The 18,816-nt window shown below is 39.3% G+C and overlaps 1 long non-coding RNA gene across 1 annotated transcript; it reads left to right on the top strand.

The window, feature by feature from the left end:
• Positions 1-512: 512 nt before the first annotated feature.
• Positions 513-7,762, top strand: LOC146682986 (uncharacterized). The gene is made up of 3 exons (XR_014917402.1): positions 513-628; positions 7,312-7,365; positions 7,517-7,762. It is a non-coding gene; the product is annotated as an uncharacterized LOC146682986 (long non-coding RNA).
• The last annotated feature ends 11,054 nt before the right edge of the window (positions 7,763-18,816 follow it).

Here is an 18,816-nt window from a genome sequence, read left to right as displayed (position 1 = left end):
GAGACTGAAATTTAATTAGTGACACTAATTTATGATACTACACAAATTCATTCATAAGCTAGACGAGTTTTCTTTAGACGAGATGATCATTTCAAAGAAATACAGATCAGTGAAGTTAAAAATGAGGGAAAGGCTGTTCTTAATACTCTTGATAAATTAGGTAAAGTCTAAGAAAAAATAACCAAGAAAAAGAAGAGCTCTTATTTTGAAATTTCCTCAGGGTTTAATGCGTATTTAGTGCACCCAGGAGTCATCTACTATAAATTTACTACATGAATGTTACTTTGTGGTATTTTAATTCAACACAGCTTTCTTCTGCCGTGTGAGCACTGCCGTGTACATAAACAGAATCAGTGTGACTCTCATTTTTATTTCACGCAGTTTAGTGAAGTTTTACTTGCAGCAGAGTAAAATAATCACAAAACATTGACAGCATTAACTGATATGAGGTGAATCCGGTTAGTTTAAACGTAGGTGGCTGCTAAAATCAGGGGGGGAGGGGGGTGATTGTATAGACGTTCCTATTGGTAATCGAGTGATCAATCTAAATGCTCATTGGCTACCAAAATGTGTGTCGTGGTTTCGGGTGGGAAAGTAAGGAAAATTGAGGAACAATAACAGCGAGAAAGTAAGTTTTAATGCATTTTTAATTTATTTTTTTAATTTTTTGTTTTATAGCGGATTAAAGTGTCAGTGAATCAAATGTGCAGTGATAATTGAGAAAGAGAAACTGAGTGTTTTCGGACGCTAGCATGTGCAGCGTTTCAAAGTAAAAGGTGAAAAGCGTCGAGAGAGCCATTTAAACGGGCAAACAGACATAATTGTAATTAATTAATTATTATTTACCGTAAGTATTATTGCAGATACACCAAGTTTCTATTTCTCGATTTGTAATTAATAATAATAAAGAATTTTAACCAAGCGGTATTTTTCAAAGCGATCAATCATAGCTCACATGCTGCACGTTACAGTTTTTTTCTACCACCAGGTGGCAGCATTGTTCCACGATTTGTTGCACGTGAGAGACTAAATGGCAAACTGTCAGGAGACGACGATGGAGTGTTTAATGTCACAGCTGAGCACTTACAACAACAACAAAAAACGTGTCGCTGACTGCCATACTAATAACCAGAAAGGCTCAAATAAACACAGCTGCTATGAGACTCAGGCACTGCAGTCTCAGTATTTGTTAAATCTTCTTCTACCTTGAATTTTCCACCACTTTCTTTCAAGTAAGTTTCTTGAAATAAAAGGAATAAAATCGTTTGCAGCTATAGAGAATAATCCATTTGGGAATTTCTAATCTGCAACCTACCGAGGTCATACCTCAGACTGCTGTGGATTATAATGCGTTCAGTTTAAAAATCTGTTTTATCTCCTTATTCTTGTATTTCCTTTAATTTACTGATAGAAGGAAGCTGAAACTTCCAATTAATCTTCAGTGTAAGCCTGAACTCTGATTTATGCTAAAAACCTTTACTAATAAAAATTAATCAGTTCATTTAGGATGTTTAGCAGGAAAGTATAAAAGTATAGAATTGTCTTGGTGTGCCGTTCAACACAACGATACTCACCTGCTTTATTAATGTCAACACCTTTGTGTGTTTCAGTATATTTGTTACATCTTGGGATTATTTAAAAGCAAACATGTCTAAGCACAGACTTGGATATGTCTGCTCCACCTCTTCCAAGTGTTGAATTTTCTTTCTGTAACACGTGAAACACACATGTTGTATTTAACTTTCTTGCAGTTGTGTTTTTTAGATTTGCACCACTCTCTTGCACGTTGTCAGTCTTACTTTTTCCTCATCTTCAACTTTATATTTGTTTTTTATTTTCTTTGTCTTTTTTATCACTGCTGTGTATATATAAAAACTGCACGTCTCACATTATAAGCCCCTCACTATGCACTTGTGGCACTTATTTATTTTAAACTGTACTAGTTTTAATGTTTATTCCGCTGCTGTAACGCAATAATTTCCCCTGTGGGATCAATAAACTATCTATCTATCTATTTATATTGGATAGCTTGCCCTCAAGGAATCAGTAAAATCCCAGCGTAACCATTTATAATAAATCATAATTTATTTGGAGTTTAGATTTGCAGTTAAAGTACAATAATTAAAAGTAGAAAGTAGAAAGTTAGATAATAATAAAGTAAGATAAAAGTAGAGGTTTCAGCCACAACTGACGTAACTTTGAAAGAGTAGTTTTGTGTGAAGAAAAACAGGAATTGCTTTTCTTTCCCAGTACTTCCATTGATTTACTTCTGCTTGAAACAGTTCCTCATTAGTGCTGCTCACTGATCACACGTACAGGTCTGTAGTTGCCCCAGGCAGCTTCCCTGCTGTGCACTATATGTGTGTGCAGTTCAGGTCTGTACTATCTGAAGTGATCGAGGGGTGAAGCTGAATTCACAGAGCAGAGCTGATGAGAGTGGTGTCCCTGCCAGAGCAGGACCACAGTTCTCAGGCCCTGAATAGCCTCACACAGCTCGGCCTGAAAGCGGGAGGTCGGTATCCGTCCCCTTTGTCGTGGAGCCGATAACACCGTTCCGGACGGGAGCGCATTGTGGCCTGTGACCCCCGAGGTCATGGGGTGAGGGGAGAGTGAACAGAGGCCAGGCTTTAAGGACTGCTTATGGAGTTCCTCTTTCTTCCACGGGACGCGTGGCTCGCTAATTGAGGAACCACCTCCTCAAACCTCAAGTGTGAGGCGCTTGACGCCCAAAAGTGACTGCTGCAGAGAAGTGCAGGGAGAGGAGTGAAACAAAGGGACAAAAATTGAGTGAAGAGTACTTTTTGTGGCAGTTTTGCTCAGCTCCGTTACTATTTTTTACAATTATTGGTTATTTTTGGCATTTATAGGTAATATTTTAACCTTTAAAATATATACATGTAAGTTGAGTCTTGAAAACTCAGTATGAACTAAATATATGTGTTTCCTAAATGATTATAAAGCTCAGAAATTTGGGAAATCTCCACATTTTTAAAAGCTAAAAATAGAAAACGTTTGTACTGAAATTAACCCCCAAAATTAATGGTTTCTTTCCATCAGCCAATCAGCTACTAGTCAGAGTGAAACTATTTCCACAGGCAAATAAAATGTAATAATAAAAAAAAAACATTTACGTTAAAAATGAGACCATAAATATCAAAATAAAGAATTATTGCTCTTCAAATTTTCTCAATGAAAAGCTTTCTCCACATCACGTGTGGCAGATTTTACACGATTCGATGTGCGATGGCGGCTGAGAGTTTCAGGAGAAACGGAGGATGATTTACCCCCGAAGATATCGCTAATGATCGGGCAATCCTTTCAAGACTTAACACGATTGCGTTCGTCTGCACAAGTAAGAGAAAGAAAGAGGGGGGTGGGGGGGGGGGGGGGGGGGGCGAAGTTGAAAAGGCGTGCCAAGTTGGCTGGGAACCTCGGCACTGAGCTGTACCCACAGCCCTTCCTTCACCCCACCATCACAGCTCGCTGGGATACAAACAGCCTTTGTTGCTGCTCGTGCTTCTGAATTCCAATTTGGAAAAATGCAGAAGCTTTCTGTTTGTTTGTTTGTTTATTTGTTTGTTTTGGGTGTCTGATTTCTGGACTTAATACTACAATATTCAGGGATGTAACTGACATGTAATTGCGTGTGTGTGTCTACAAATTGCATTTTCTTAATTTTGCATTTAAAAAAAGAAAATCATATTTACATTTTCAAAGGTGCTTAAGAGACAGTAATGAACATAGACCTCAGTAAACAGACTGAAGAATTTCAGGCTTATTTTACAGTAATCGGTGAGCTGATCAGAACTGCGGAGAAGGAGGGAATGACCTTTTTTTGAACGTTCGTGTGTATTTTGCAGCAGAATCATTGGAATGGATGAGATTTAATTTAACGTGATCCACAGGTCTGAATCCTCACCAGTTTTGCAGCCTGTTACTGACAAAGACTTTACTCTCAGCATGATGTACCACATTAAGCCTTATGATGGCGTTAGGATAATAGCATTTCCAGTAATGAAAACTGAGATGGTAAATTGCACTTTTTTAAAAAGAGATCTTAATCCATTCATTGTCTGTAATGTAAATGGATGATATCACAAAAAAATCTAGAAAGTAAAATTATTTGGGTGTTTTTAACGTAGGTTATTATGCATTGGTTTTACTGCTTCAAACTAGAGCTTAAAGCAGTTTGAGACCACGGCTCTTGACTAAAATGTCACTGGTTAAGCACTTTTCATGCTCTAAATGTGCAATGCTGCAAACCATACGACTGCCAGTGATGGCCATTAAAGGCTAAGCTCTTGTTCAGTTATTTCTCATAAAACATAAAATAAGGAAGCATCTGTGCTGCTTTTTCTTTTGTTTGTAACACTATACACTGTTTCATGAATACATATCTAACACAAGCACTCTCTCTCGCTCTCTTTTTTTAAAATTTTCAGTCCTTACTGTTTCTCGCTGTCACAGCCAAACACACAATTAGGCCTGCCTCCAGTATTGATTACTAAAGATTAGAATTATATGTCAGCTAGTATTCTTTTTAAAATTAATCATTCGTTGCAAACAGCCAGTGACAAATATCAGAAGGAGTCGTTAGCTTCTGTGGAGTGTAAGGCGAGTGCAGGCTGAGGCTGCAGCAGCTGGATGCAGCTGTATCGGTTTCTCAGCACGATGAAAAGTACGGGCCGCCTGCAGACTGCAGCTTTCAGATCAGCTCCACTGATATAATGGCTTCTTAAATCCGAGCCAATTAGACCCCACGGGGATCAGGGAGTGGCTGTTTTCACACTGCACCAATTTGCGCTGGGGGTGGGAGAGCTGATTGACAGGCAGCCGTGTGAACACGGAGACAAATAGGTTATAATTTGAACCTGTGGAGGTGCAACAAGGAGGAGGCGGCAGCCTGCGTGGGAAACACTTCACGTGGGAGTATAATTTACTGGGGTCTAAACTTTGACCATGTTCAGGGGTTTTTTGGTTAAATGAAATATTTGCACCGGTGAGGTACTTCCTGAAAAACGACTTTATTTCATCAGTTTATCTTCCATGTTGGAAGAGTTGTTTGCATGTTGATGTTCATTATTATCTGAAACCCTCCTTCCCCGTTTCTTTGGAGTTGCAACCCCCATAAACCAAACTCCCCATCTTTGTTTGAACATGTTTATGAGCTGCAAAGAGCTCTTTTATAAATTTAAATACATAGATTTTAAACAGGTATCTCCACAATAGCAGCAAAATGATTTTGATCTTTATTTCTTCAGTCATTTAAAATGAATTCTGCTCCCTCTCAGGTTTATCTTGGCTACAGGATGAGAAGAAATCTTGAAATGCTGAAGCTATAATAAAAAAATAAGATAAAGCAGAATTTCTAATTATTTCTAGTGCAGTAAAAATAATTAAAATCATTAAAAAAAACCTTCAAATTGGCTGTTTTTAGTCATTTAGAAAGGGAAAAAAAATCACATTTTTAAATTTCAAGATCAACATGATCGCCATCTGTGTTGAAAATCAGAAAATTATTAGAAGAAAAGTTCAGACACATTGGAAGTCATATTTTTTTTTTGGTCCTATTTTCTGAGTGTTCGGACCTCATGGTGCTGCTCAGTAGCTGCAGTTGCTGCAGAGCTCCAGCAGGAGGCACCAGGAGCTGAAGTTGTACCTCCTGGATGACTGCATGAGAGTCATTCTTTTTGAATATTCATCCTCTGTTCGTGTGAAAATGTCCTGGGGGTGATTGTCAGTGCTCACATCAGCATCATACACGTCTGTTCTCACAGCTATTCCTCTACAATAGCCTTCATAACACTTTTGTGAGCGTCAAACCCCATTTTTAGTGAGATAGTGTAACATTGTTCTATTTTGTGTAATATTTAGTGTATTTTGAGGGTGTTGGGTGGGAGGGTTATTTACTTTTTTATGTAGATGACAGTAAAGACTTGGTGGGGGAAAGAGAAACAGCAACAAAAGGTCCTTGCAGTCTCAAGCCAGCGATACCGTGATTACACCATCAGCTCTCATGTTGTTGCTGCATGACCAAAGTGAGTCTTTAAACGCATTAGCTGGTTAAAACTCAACCCACACACCCCTGATTTTTTCTTTTTTTTATGACACTCTTGGGTTTCGGTCAACAGTGGCATTTTGAGGTCTTAAGACCTCCTCAGTGCTGGTTGTGTACAGTTAGGTCCTTAATTTGCTTGACCAAGACACATTTTGCTGCAGTTTTTGCTGCCGTAGGCACACCGTCACTGAGGATTTTAAATTAAACACAAAAAAAAAATCTGTATGTTGTTGAAAGGTTAGACTTTCAGCTTTAATTCAAGGAAGGCTACAAATATGTTGCTTTAACCGTTTCTATACATAAACCACTATTTTCAGAGGCATAATTTTATACTTTTAGATTTAAGGGTTGTTTTTATTGCTTGGATGAAAATCATTTACAGTCGGTGACTACCTGATGTCTAGAACCCATAATCATCACCAAATACCATTTTTTCTCCCTTGAAATTCTCAGCTGGCCCACCTTCCCTGGCTGCTTGTTTGTGGGTCCTTCCTTCTTCAGTTTTGTATTTAATAACTGGAAAGCTGGGTGCTCTGTTAGGTTGAGATCAGCTGACCGGCTTTGCTATCGAAGAACATCACAATTTCTTTGCCTTGAGAACCTCTTAGACTCATTTTGCATTATCTATTGGGTCATTATCCTTTTGCACTGTGAAGCAGCACTTGGCTGAATCTGAGCAGCGATTATAGCCCTGTACACTTCACAGTTCATTCTGCTGCTTCTAACAGCAGTCACATCACCAACAAACACCAGTGAGCCGGTTCCACTGGCAGCCATACGTGCCCGTATGACAAGACTGCCTCCACTGTGGTGCAGTATGTTTGTAAGCCTGTCTATCTAAGCCCAGGACACACTCACAGGAAAAAAAGAAGATTTAGGATTTATCCTCTTACTTAAACAAAGGTTTTTGTTGTTGGGGGTTGAGATGTGTCCTAACTAGTTCACTTAATGTTGGGTGGATTCAAATATACCAGTGTTTGAAAAGATTTTAGAGTGTTTTATTTTGTAAAGTAACAAGTAGTGTCAGATGGCGTGGCATTAAAGTGCAAAATGCCTATCTGAAAACACTGAATTGAACATGAATCACTCAGTTAAAGGTTTTACACCATAATTAATATATTCCTCTTTCCACCACTGTGCATAACATGCTAATAACTGACTGGCTATGACTCTCTAAATGCAGCTGGATCATCACAATTGTCTCTACCACCCTACCCTGTTTCTCTGTATTTTCTTGTGTTGATTTTAAACAGTTAGCACCCCGGTCTCATTTCTACTCGCCAGTTAAGCAGATGCATCCATCAAACGTGAGTTTACGACACATTTCACTAAACAGTGTCCTAAAAACATTATAATCACCACTGTGTTTTTCTTGTGCCGTGCTGGAACATTAACATGTGAAAGCATCGTGTTCCTGTGAACTTATTTGACCTCTGACCTCCCCTCTATGTTTCACAGACAACAAATAGCTGCAGCTGGGATGGAGGGTTCCCAGTTGGTTCTCACCCACGGGCTGACTTAGAGATGTCTGCTCCAAGCAACACTGAGTGAGTAAGAATAAGTGATTATTATAAGTGGTTGTTTCGACCGTTAACGACTTCTTGGGACACATTCTATGTAGTCCCTGATTCACTTAATGTAGTTTAAACATGTTGGAGGCCGGGTCAGTCTAAAGAGACACGGTGGAGGCTAAAATTCAAACAGTTAAACTAGGGTTAATATCAAAACCTGCTCAGATATGTAGTATTTAATGTCCTGAAGAGGGTGCTGTGTTGAAATGAGAGGACAAATACACAGTAGACACTTCATGAGGGACATTGTTCAACTGCCCGTTAACTCCATTATCCAGTCAGCCAATCACATGGCAGCAGGGTAATACATTTAGTCATATTTATATATAATCAAGACAGCATGCTGAAGTCCAAACTGGGCATCAGAATGAGGAAAAAAGGTGATTTTAACTGATTTTGGACATGGTTGTTGGTGCTGGATTTTCCCATTTTCCCACACCACCAACAGAAAATAAAAAAATAATAAAGAGAGAGAAAATCCAGTGAGCGCCGATTCTGTGGGTGAAAATACCTTGTTGATACCAGTGGCCAGAGGAGAATGATCAGACTGCTTGGAAATGATAGAAATGCATCACTCAGAAAAATAACCACTCGTTACAGCCAAGGTATGCAGAAGAGCATCTCTGAACACAAAACATGTCAAACCAGGAAGCAGATGGGCTACAGCAGCAGAAGTTTTCTGAAAATCTTGTGAATGCGATAACTGCTTTCCTTACCTTTCCTAAAGGTCATAAACAATAACACAGGCGATAGAGGCGTGCACCTTTCAATGTTGTGAGGCAAACTTTCCAGATATCTTGTTCAAAGGAGTTTTTCAACTTCACATTTGCACCCTGGTTTTTAAAAATGCTTCATGTTTGTGTGGATAAAAGGCCAAAACAGATAGAAAAAGCTAAGTTTACCAAAACATGGGTGCCTTAGAGACACTTAAAAACACATTCACCATGTTAAATATGCATAGCATTTGACTATTGTACTCTAATAAACTAATCAAACTCCTATACAGCTGTCATGAATGATATGTTTAAGGATGCAAATATATTTATTTCTTCTGCAAACTGGGTTCTTTACCATGTGAAGTCTGGAGATTGACTCGCTGTTGGAGCCAGCCTCAAGTATCCACTTTCCCATGTGCTTCATTTCTCCGTCAAGGTTTTCAGTCAAACAGTTTTACGTCAGCACACAAGGTAATACTTGTGAGCACATTGAGGAATTTTTAATGGATAAACAGAGTTGGAGAGCTGATGTAGTGATTAACACATTTGGTTGACAAGTGAAAGTTGCTGGGTTGATTCGAGTCAGACACACTGATTTCTGTTGGGTTTGTGTCAGGAAGAGTATCCGGCATAAATTCTGTCTGATCAAACAGAGCTACTTGCTGTGGTGGCCACAGGGAGCAGCCAGCAGTAGGTTTTTTGGGTTTTTTTACCCCTCAGCCATTAAAGATTGATGGAGTATTTTCGTTATTGTGCTGGGCAGGCTTGACAGACAGGCAGACTTGAGAACAAAGCGATGTAGAAGTAGAGGTGTTTCTCCTAAAGATCTCAGATGAGCTATGATCTACATATGGGGGAAAAGGGTTTATTTTACAGCATAAACATTAAAGTCGCCATTGTTTAAGAAAGGATTAAACACAATAAAGTGTAAAGTCCAGGAAAGCCAAAAATAGTCCCCTTATGAGGGTGCAGGGTGGCAGGAGGTTAAATTTCAACCTCAGCCATGTTTACATCAGGCTAGATGAATGAACTACATTTCATAATATTGTAGTTTGACCACAGCAGAACACATTAACAACGCCAGCTGGTTAGTCCTGCATCTGAGCACCACGGCTCTCTTTCACCTCATGACGTTTTCCAGTTAAGAGTTTTTAGCTCAACCTTGCAACATACACTCCAACTTCAGTTTTAAACAAAGCTACAACCTGAAGCTACAAACACTTCATGTAAGCAGTGAGGCTCCTCGTCACCCTCAAACAGACCTCGAAGTGCAAACTTCTTGGTGACTCCTTGTCGCTGATTTCTCATAGTTTGACCTTGTGGTATATAAATAACTTTTAGAGAAAAATGATTCAGTGATGCTGATAATTTAATCTCTGAGAATAAAAAATAAAGAGCAGGGGGAGGCCTGACAGAAAAATGTAATATGATGTAGTATTTACCTTCTTTGCTGCTCTGTTAATCAGTCATGCATCTTAATAATCTCGACCCCTGCGAGGGTTGAATCTGCTGGCCGACAACGGCGCGATTCAACCAACCGAGCTCTGTATTCATGAGCACGTATTTTTAGCATGTGTTATTGCTTCATACCACAAAAGTAGTTTAATGTTTTTATCTTTAAGATTCCCATTCTGATGCTTTTTGTGTGCTCTTAAACTGCTGCATGTGTTTCTATGTGTGTGTGTGTGTGTGCCGTACGCGTCTGGTTTAAAGCAGATTTACACAATCAGACTCCGTTACACCAAACAAAAAAAGCCACCACAGCGCGCCTTAAACATGTTATTCAATAACTCACACGGATGCACCAGACAGACACATTCCTGCACGCAGTCGGACGCAGACCCACACAGGCGAGACTCAGACATGCAAACGACACGGCGCACACTTTCTCACAGCGCCATCCAGACACACACACTCCCACAGTGTGACGCAGACAATTTGAAGGGCCTCATCTCGCCAGCCTTTCTTTCCCTGTCTGCTCTGTCTGACCCAGCCTTTTTATATGTCTAATTAAGTAGTCAGACCCTCCAGCGTGCCATGACATACTCATGGCTGATTTCTAGCCATGTTTTGTGCCGGTGTCTTCGCCTGGATGGATCGGTTTTTGTTTTGTTTTTTCATTGCAATCTATGAGATATTGTTTCCCCATCGAGCTCGCCGCCCCCCTGTCAATGGTCTGAAGGATAATTCACAAAGTGTTCACCAGTGTTCACTAGACATGGGTTTGTTTTTTTTAATGGAAAACTAGCAAGTGAAGGACTTCTGGGTGGAAAATAAAATTCAGACAGCTTTCATTTGTGGGGAAAGACTGAGCCGAGCATTCCCATGCATGATCTCTAGCAAAACGTGGCAACAGAAACTAAAGTCAGGACATTCTTTTTAACATGTGTGTTTATTGTTTCTGCACCAGCCTGAACATATTTGCATACATTTAGAAATTAACCGTTAGATTCTGGTGAGCCTGAGCACGCACGTGTTTTAAGTCGACTGCCACCGTCCGCTGAGGACCGACGACACGCTTCATCCTCCTGCCCACCGTCCGGGGAAGACTTCCCCTTTGACCCCTCCTAACTGAGTCCCAACCTCTGAGCTTTCATCACAAAGGGGGGCAAGAGGTTAAACTCCAGGAGACCAGCAGGTCAACAACCTCTTTATCCAGCACTGACCCCCCTGACCCCCACCCCAGCCATGGACCGGATGTGTCAACCTGATATCTGTCTATTATTTCATCAAAACGCACTCCCATCAAGATGTCATACATTTCAATTTACTTGATTTTTGTTTCATTACCATATATGGTACCATGGTTGTGTCCATTTACCAAGATATTTTTCTACAGAGAGCCTATGAAGAGGGGTTTTCAACCATTGCAAACATGCTACCATTTGAGATAGATGATACAGCTTGTTGGTAGAATGCTGATTGGTTGACTAATGAGCCAGAATAGGGATGGGATCGACAGTGAAGTTCATCGGAAATAGGAAAAATGTGAAAAAAGATCAGAGATTGAAAAAAATGCAGTATTAAAAGCACAGACTGGCTGTAGTGGACATTGTTCATCATTTTTAACACTTGGTTTCACGTCAGCTCTTTGTGTTATAACTTTGCTGGTTGGACCAAGAGCAGCACAAGCATGAGTGGCCCACAGAGAGGTTTCGCCTCATATTTTTGACTCTCTGCAGGTACACGAGCACTCAAAGCTGCCAAGGGGCCGCTCATGTGCTGCCTCGGCTGAACCATAATTTCCCCGTTAGTCTTTAAAGAGAAGTTTGAACTTTTTGACCAAGCACAGGCAACTGCTGTTTATTTTGAACCTTTTTCATTATTAGTTTCACAGGAAACGCCTATAACTTTTAACTTTAACAGCTCAATGATTTAAAAAAGGTTCTTTAAGCCTTTATAAAAATGTAGATTTTTAATGTTTGAGCAGTTAATAGGAGTGGATCACTGCTTGTAATGCTGCTACACTAACTTGACTGTTTCATCCCCTGCTCACTGTCCATTTCAGCAAGAATTAATAATACTAAATCAAGCGTGTGAGTCAGCATAAAAACCAACCAGCAGGATTTCACAGGTGTCTTTATGGGAAATCCCAAAAGACCTGCAAGGAAGCAGAACAACAATCACAGGGATCAAAGGTCAAACAACTTGTGGATTTAAAAGGCCATCAACAAGGGTCATGCAGTGCAGCCTCCTCCCGTCACACTCTCCCATGACTCACAAACACGCACACACATGCATGAATGCAAACACTTAAACGTGTGTAGAAAGGTGATGAAGTAAGGAGGAAGTGACCATTGTCCTTGTGCCCTGAGGTCAGACCTCTTGATGTCACACTTAATTTCTGACCTCAAGCAGGGTGAGGACGTTGATATATTCAGAGTTTGTTTTGCATAATCTTTATAAACAGCTTCCATTTATATCTGCGTATTTCTGCAGGTGAATACCTAGTGGTGTGGAGAAATCTGTCCATCATGGTGATTTAAACCTTTACCTAACATATATTTAACATGTTAATATAACTAAAGGTACTTACAAATTCCACATGAAAAAAAATAAAGGAAGGACAGTCAGTCCCATTCATTGGTAGATCTGTTGGCTGACATTTAGCATAAAATCAGCTCAAAAATGGTATATCCCCCACCAGTAACTAGTAGAACCAGTATATTAAAAAATCAATTTCTTTTAATATCCCATGACAACGCTTTTATATGGTGTTCTTCCAAATCATTCGATTTATTATGTTAAAGATGTTGCCTCTCTGAAGTGAAGAACTTTGTCTAAACCTGGTGATTCAGTTGGTAGTTAGAATAAGCACAGAAGAGTGCAAACAGTGTATTGTACCCCATCAGTCTTTTATATCTGAGGGGTATTGTTGGGATATTCACGAGGGGCGGGTGTGTAGCTTGGACATCCAAGTTTGTAAATGCGATCATTTCAGAACTAGAGCATGTAGCATTTTGAAATTGATACCATAGGTGGATCTATTAAAGATCTCGGAGTTCAAATATTAGTGAACTCAACCTCAAGGCCAACGTCAGAGGTCAGGTTTTCTGAAAATCTTATAAATGTGATAACCTGAGAATGAGGTAACGTGGAATTTTGAAATTGATACCATAGGTGGATCTACTAGGAGGCCGAGGGGTGGAACTGGCCTGTATTTTTGCCTGTATTTTATATAATCCTGGAGGATTTTAGTCTGAGAAACTTTATTTTCATTTCACAATCCAAGAAAAAAACAAGTAATCTGTAGGATATGTGCGTTGCTGTTGTGTGGTTTGTGCGTTGATCAGTGAGTGATCGGGAATCTTAGAAATCTGTGAGAAGGTTTTTGGCATTGTCAGTTCTGATCTGCAGGAAATTTACAGTGTTTTGTCATCAGCTGCTTGCCATCTAATCCACTCTTTAAAGGTTATTACTCCCAGCTGCACAGTGATTTAAACAAATAGAAATATTTGATGCCAGCTTGATGCTGAGATTCAGAGTATTTCGATGTACTTGTGAACCAAACACTTGTGTAAATGTTTAATCTTCGCATGTTTATATTTTCTTCTTTGCTTTGGTATTGGCTTCAACTAGTGATGTCCTTCTTTGACACGTACTCGTCAGTGGTAAATGGAGTTCTGGTGAAGGAGAAGGTTCCTCTCTGTTTAGTTTCATTTGAACACCAGGCGCACTCAGATGGGATGAAGTCACAGTTTGAGTCAATCAGGATTCTTCATTAAAGTCTTCTTCTACGCTTCGTCTTCATCACCTCAGCACGCAGATGGGGATTTGCTGTTGAACTTGAACCCAGTTCCCTCGCGCTGCCTGATTTCACGGTGGCAGCCTCGAGCCCCCCCGACACCTCCCCTTGTCTCCCCCTCCTCAGCACCATGCCTTCCTTTGTGAAGCTGTCTTCCTTGACTTTCCACATCCCCCGTCTGGCCCTCTGCAGCCTCTTCTCAGCGCCCCCTCCCCTCCCGCGCAGCCATTCTTCACTTGTGGGTCTGGGGGCTCTAGGAGACGGCCTATGGGGACTCGCAATACAGAATGCTAATCAGGCCCTCGGCGGCACTTCCCACGATTTTCCTCCCAGACATGGTCTTTTGTTTTGTTATTGATTCCATCGTAATCAGACGGTTCCCGTAACTTTCCTGCTGTCTGGAGGCCGAGCTGCAGCGCTGACTGCAGCAGAGGGCCTACCTGTCATATGGCACATTCATTCAGGATTTATCTTTTTCTTTAAAGTGAGTGTGCGCACTATTAATTCTCACGTTTACCACAGCAATTGTGGCGCCTAGGCTTACAGTAGCGGTGGCATGTTCAAATACATTTAAGTTGGCACTTTTAGCAGCTAAATTCCCCGAAAAGACATCGAATTTAGACAAATGCACGAACTGAGAAATGTTAATAATATTTTAATCGTGTTGAAAGTGACCTACATCAGACTAGAAACGGCCTTGATCTTGATCGCTCTGTAATTAGGCTCCTGTAAAAGACAGCACACTCTGTAATTGGGCTTACAGCTGAATTCAAGTACTGTAATTTTCACACGAGGAGGCTGGACTGATGCTTTACGATCAGTGGTTTCGCCGTGTAGTTTGCTGCAACATTGCTCACATTTAATGTGCGGGTACACTGAGTTGGGTGACCATCCATCTCCTACAACGCAAAATTATGTTAATTTTCGTGTTTGCAGAACAAGCGAAACTAGATCGTTTCCAGAAATGACAAATGATGCAAATGGTCTTAAAAACACTTTTCATTTCTTTCTGACATTATAAATTATTCTGTGTGGCTGATGTCCCCTGCATTTGTTATTTTTCCATGTATGGTAGACTTTTTTGTCTCTTTAAGACCAAGTTATCCAGTATATTTGAGTTATAATTGAGCTGACATTTGGCTCTCGTGATGACTGCTCAGCTTTTAGAGCCTATTAATTAAGGTATTGGATTGTAGCTTGCTAAAGGCAGGTGAGAGGTCAGTCAGTGAAGCACATGTGCTGGAATCATTTGTAAGACAGTCTAGTACTTCTGCTGATTGTGATTTTCACTTACACGTACAGTATGTGGGGTTGCATGTGAAATTTAATCAATAGCATTATGAAGTAACCACTTTGGACTTTTAGTTTTATTTAGAACAAATCACACGTATTGTTATTAAACCTAAAATGTCAAAATGCACCATGTAGACACATTAGTTCATCAGCATCTGTTACCAAAAGTCATTTCTCAAATTCGGAAGTAATATAACAGGTGTTTTAGATACAGCTTTGTTTTTAATGCTTCCTGATGGTTTGTTAAAGTCTGGTCATCATTAATGTTTCAGAGCTCTAATGTGCAGCGAGGCACAGAGAGAGCGCTCAGCATTAAAATAAACATATTAACTGCAGCAATAATCTCTTATTTACAACAGCATTGCCTTATATTTTTTATGATCTTTATTTTTAGTCACTATTTTATCATCATCTGATATTGTTTCTGATTAGAGTAGGTGGCGCGCTCACAGGGATCATTTTGTGTGGAAGAAGAGTCAGGTAGCCTGTGAAACGCCCTCTTTGTTTTTTAGCCTGAAGCAGAAATCCCAGCCAGCTGACACAAAGAAACCCTCGCTGGATGATAGTTGTCTGTTTTAAGTTCAAACACTCAGCTTAAAAAAAAGGAAAAGAAGGAAAAAAGAAACAATCATCATTTTTATTAATCTTTTAACAATGTGTAAAGTCTGAACCATGATACAATTGCCAAAAACTGGAGTGTTTCTTGAACTTTCTGACCATTTTTTTGCTACACCTGGCATTTTTGTGTAAGTTATTCAGGAAAAAAAACAAACATAAAATGACGTAGCTGTCTCAAAAACTGGCAAAAACCTCGTGTATCAAATACATTTCACTTGGTGTTACAGGGTTAAAATTAGAAATGTGTCTTTTTTTTCACTGATAAGAAGTTTACATGCCTAATTAAGACCACAAGCAAAACAATTATAAAAAACACACAGATGACTGATCTCCATCACTCATGCCGCCCTGTATGAGAGCTGAAGGCCACTTTAATACTGTAGATATTTTTATATTTGTCGTGTTTTTAACACCCAAATCCAACACTCTGGAACCTCTTTTCTTATTGTGACCTTTAACCCTAAAGTGTTTGTGTAAGGAGGTTGTCAAACCAGATGTTTTTTTTAGATGTTGCATCCATCACAGAAGCAGCTGGATCCACTGGCCTGCATGTATTTTAAAGCAGCTGTGCCATCCTGTCCCAGACACAACACATCATCCAGATGTGACTCCGATTATCGGCAATTGTGCATTGCGTGTAAACATTGATCAGTGGATGTGTTCAGGAGTTTTCCAGACATTTCTGAATCTCCAGTCATTTTTAAGAGGGCTGTTTGTGTTTTACCAATGCATTTATATTTTTTGAGTATACTGTACAGTGTCATATTTATGCTGTCTTTATTATTAGCCAGTAAGTGCCACTAGAGCCAGTTTAAATTCCAACATTTTACACAATATTTTATTATATACTGAACTACTAATAGCCACGATTTTTAATATTTAAAGTCTTCAATTTAAAAACAAAAATTTCCTCTAAAAGTTGGTTTAACAGATCTATAGAGCATGGACTCATTATAAAACATATCAAACTTCTGGTGTAACATTTTTCTGATTAAATTTGTGCAAAAGAAACAAAATGTTAAATGTATGAATGCTTAAAAAAAAAAAGCAGCTTCCTCATTTCCACACAATAATCAAAGAGACTAATTAATCTTTGACTTGGGGATCTGCTGAGAACACCTGGGTAATAGAGGGAAAAAACAGGTTGTCTTTTTGACTGTCGTTGGAAAAACTGCAGGCAGCCATGAGCTTTGGAGCTGAAGGACAGAACTGAAGGACAGGTAGCGGTAGAAACAAGCTCATCTGGCTGTGTTTCATATAAAAAGTAAATAGGAAACAGATCAGGGTTATCAGGACTACTGGGGGTAAAGCTGGTCATCTAAGCAGAAGGTTAGCAGTTTGAGGCTTCTTCAATCCAAATGTTCAAGTGTACACGATGCATTGGACATTTCTTCTTCACTCCCCTTTTTCACTCGCTATGTGTTTATACACCACTCCGCATTTAATCATTAGTTTCTCTTCTGCAGTGTGTCTTTTTTCCTGTCTGCCTACCCTCCACCCTAACAGATAGGTGCCCCTCCCTGAGCCTTCTTCTACTGGAGGTTTCTTCCTGTAAACCGGGAATTTTCCTTCCCACTCCTGCCAAGGCCTTGGTCATGGGGGTCACTGGATCGATGGGGTTCTCTCTGTTATTGTAGGGTCTTTACCTTACAATGTAAATCCCTTTAAGGCAACTATACAAAAACAGCTGAGCAATGATGCAATCAGTTTCAGATTGTGAATTATTTTCAGTGCTTGTTATCTTTGGTTCACAGTGTTAACATGTTTGCGATCAATTGACAAATTCTTGAAAATGTAGTTTTTTTACCGTAAGTTTAAGCATTCACAAACTTGCTACAGTTTAGCAATAATAGTAGTATTTATTCAGTTGCATCATTTCTAAACCCCAATAATTCAAAAAGCAGAGACACTTTGAATCTTCAAATTAAAAATTAATAAAGAAATAAATGAAGATAGATAATTTTGGTTTTTTATATCATTATCTAGAAGTTTTGAAATTTTAAGATGCATAAATAAAAACTGTAAATTTACGTTTAATTTACACTTTTGAGACCAGTCTCAGTCATACTGTTGAGTCTTATTAGGTACCTCCCTGATATCAAATCATCTCAGAAAACACCATTTAAAATGTTGTGGGATTGAAAGATTAGTGTTTGCATGAGTTTATATAAGTTATAGACACTGTTAATATTGATCATTATTGCTTTATGATTGGCATTCACATTCTAGTAGAGATGGCACAATACCACTTTTTTTATGTCCGATACCGATATCCAGAGGTGTGGACTCGAGTCACATGACTTGGACTCGAGTCAGACTCGAGTCATTAATTTTATGACTTTAGACTTGACTTGAAAAAATGTTCTAAGACTTGTGACTTGACTTGGACTTTTACACCAATGACCTGGGACTTGAATTGGACTTGAACCGGTTTACTTGAAAAGACTTGATATTTTACCCCAAATATAAAATTTAACATGCATATTATATAGAGATTGAAAATGTGACGTCATTCACGGGTAGAACCGCAAAGGATTCTGGGAACTCGTGGCAAGCGGTACTAGCGCACGCAGGCTTTCAATTAAAATCAGTTATACAGCGATAAAAAGAAACACAAAAATGTCAAGAAGCTGTTGTATTATTAACTGCAATAGCCGGTCGCATGACAGCCACGGGAAGCCGACGAGTAAAGAGATCGGTTGTTATCGGATTACGTCGTTGAAGAGAAATTGTTCGAGCCATGTTTCCGAAGTAACAAAGAGGCGACTGGATTGCAGCCATTCAAAGATCAAATATAACGTCCCAGAACACTCCAGCTCACAGGTTAGTCTGCTCCAAGCATTTCCACAAAGGTCAGTCTGCTGTTGTAGTTAATACGTCATTTTTCTTAACATAATTGGTGATATAGGTTACAAGCAAGTCTGGCGCTGAACAGAAATTGTCGCGCTATGCTCCTTTATTTATTGTGCATAAATAGTGAATTGTCCTGACACAATATTGCGTTTCGCTTCTGTTATTATGGTACATTGACAAAAACATATACTTTTATTCACAGGATAAAACAGGTTTTTTGTATCACTAATTGCCCAGTACGATTACAGCATACAATATTGTTGTCACTGCTACATTTCTGTGATGCTACCAGAAATTATTTCCACTACTAATTAATTACCATTGAGCTCAAAGGTCCTATTAATAAACGGTTAACGAATGTGTATTTATGACGACGATTTGTGAGACTGGTAAACTTTTAAAAAAATATCATTTATTTATGTATGATATTTTTGTCATGCGATTTTAAAGCCGGTCCTACAA

Source organism: Copadichromis virginalis, linkage group LG22, assembly GCF_057382275.1.
Source record: "Copadichromis virginalis isolate Kocher_CV1m ecotype Utaka linkage group LG22, C_Virginalis_male_GT1.1, whole genome shotgun sequence".
NCBI classification, from domain to species: domain Eukaryota; kingdom Metazoa; phylum Chordata; class Actinopteri; order Cichliformes; family Cichlidae; genus Copadichromis; species Copadichromis virginalis.
The sequence above is the reverse complement of the archived record's forward strand: the minus strand, read 5'-3'. Positions and strand labels throughout refer to the sequence as shown.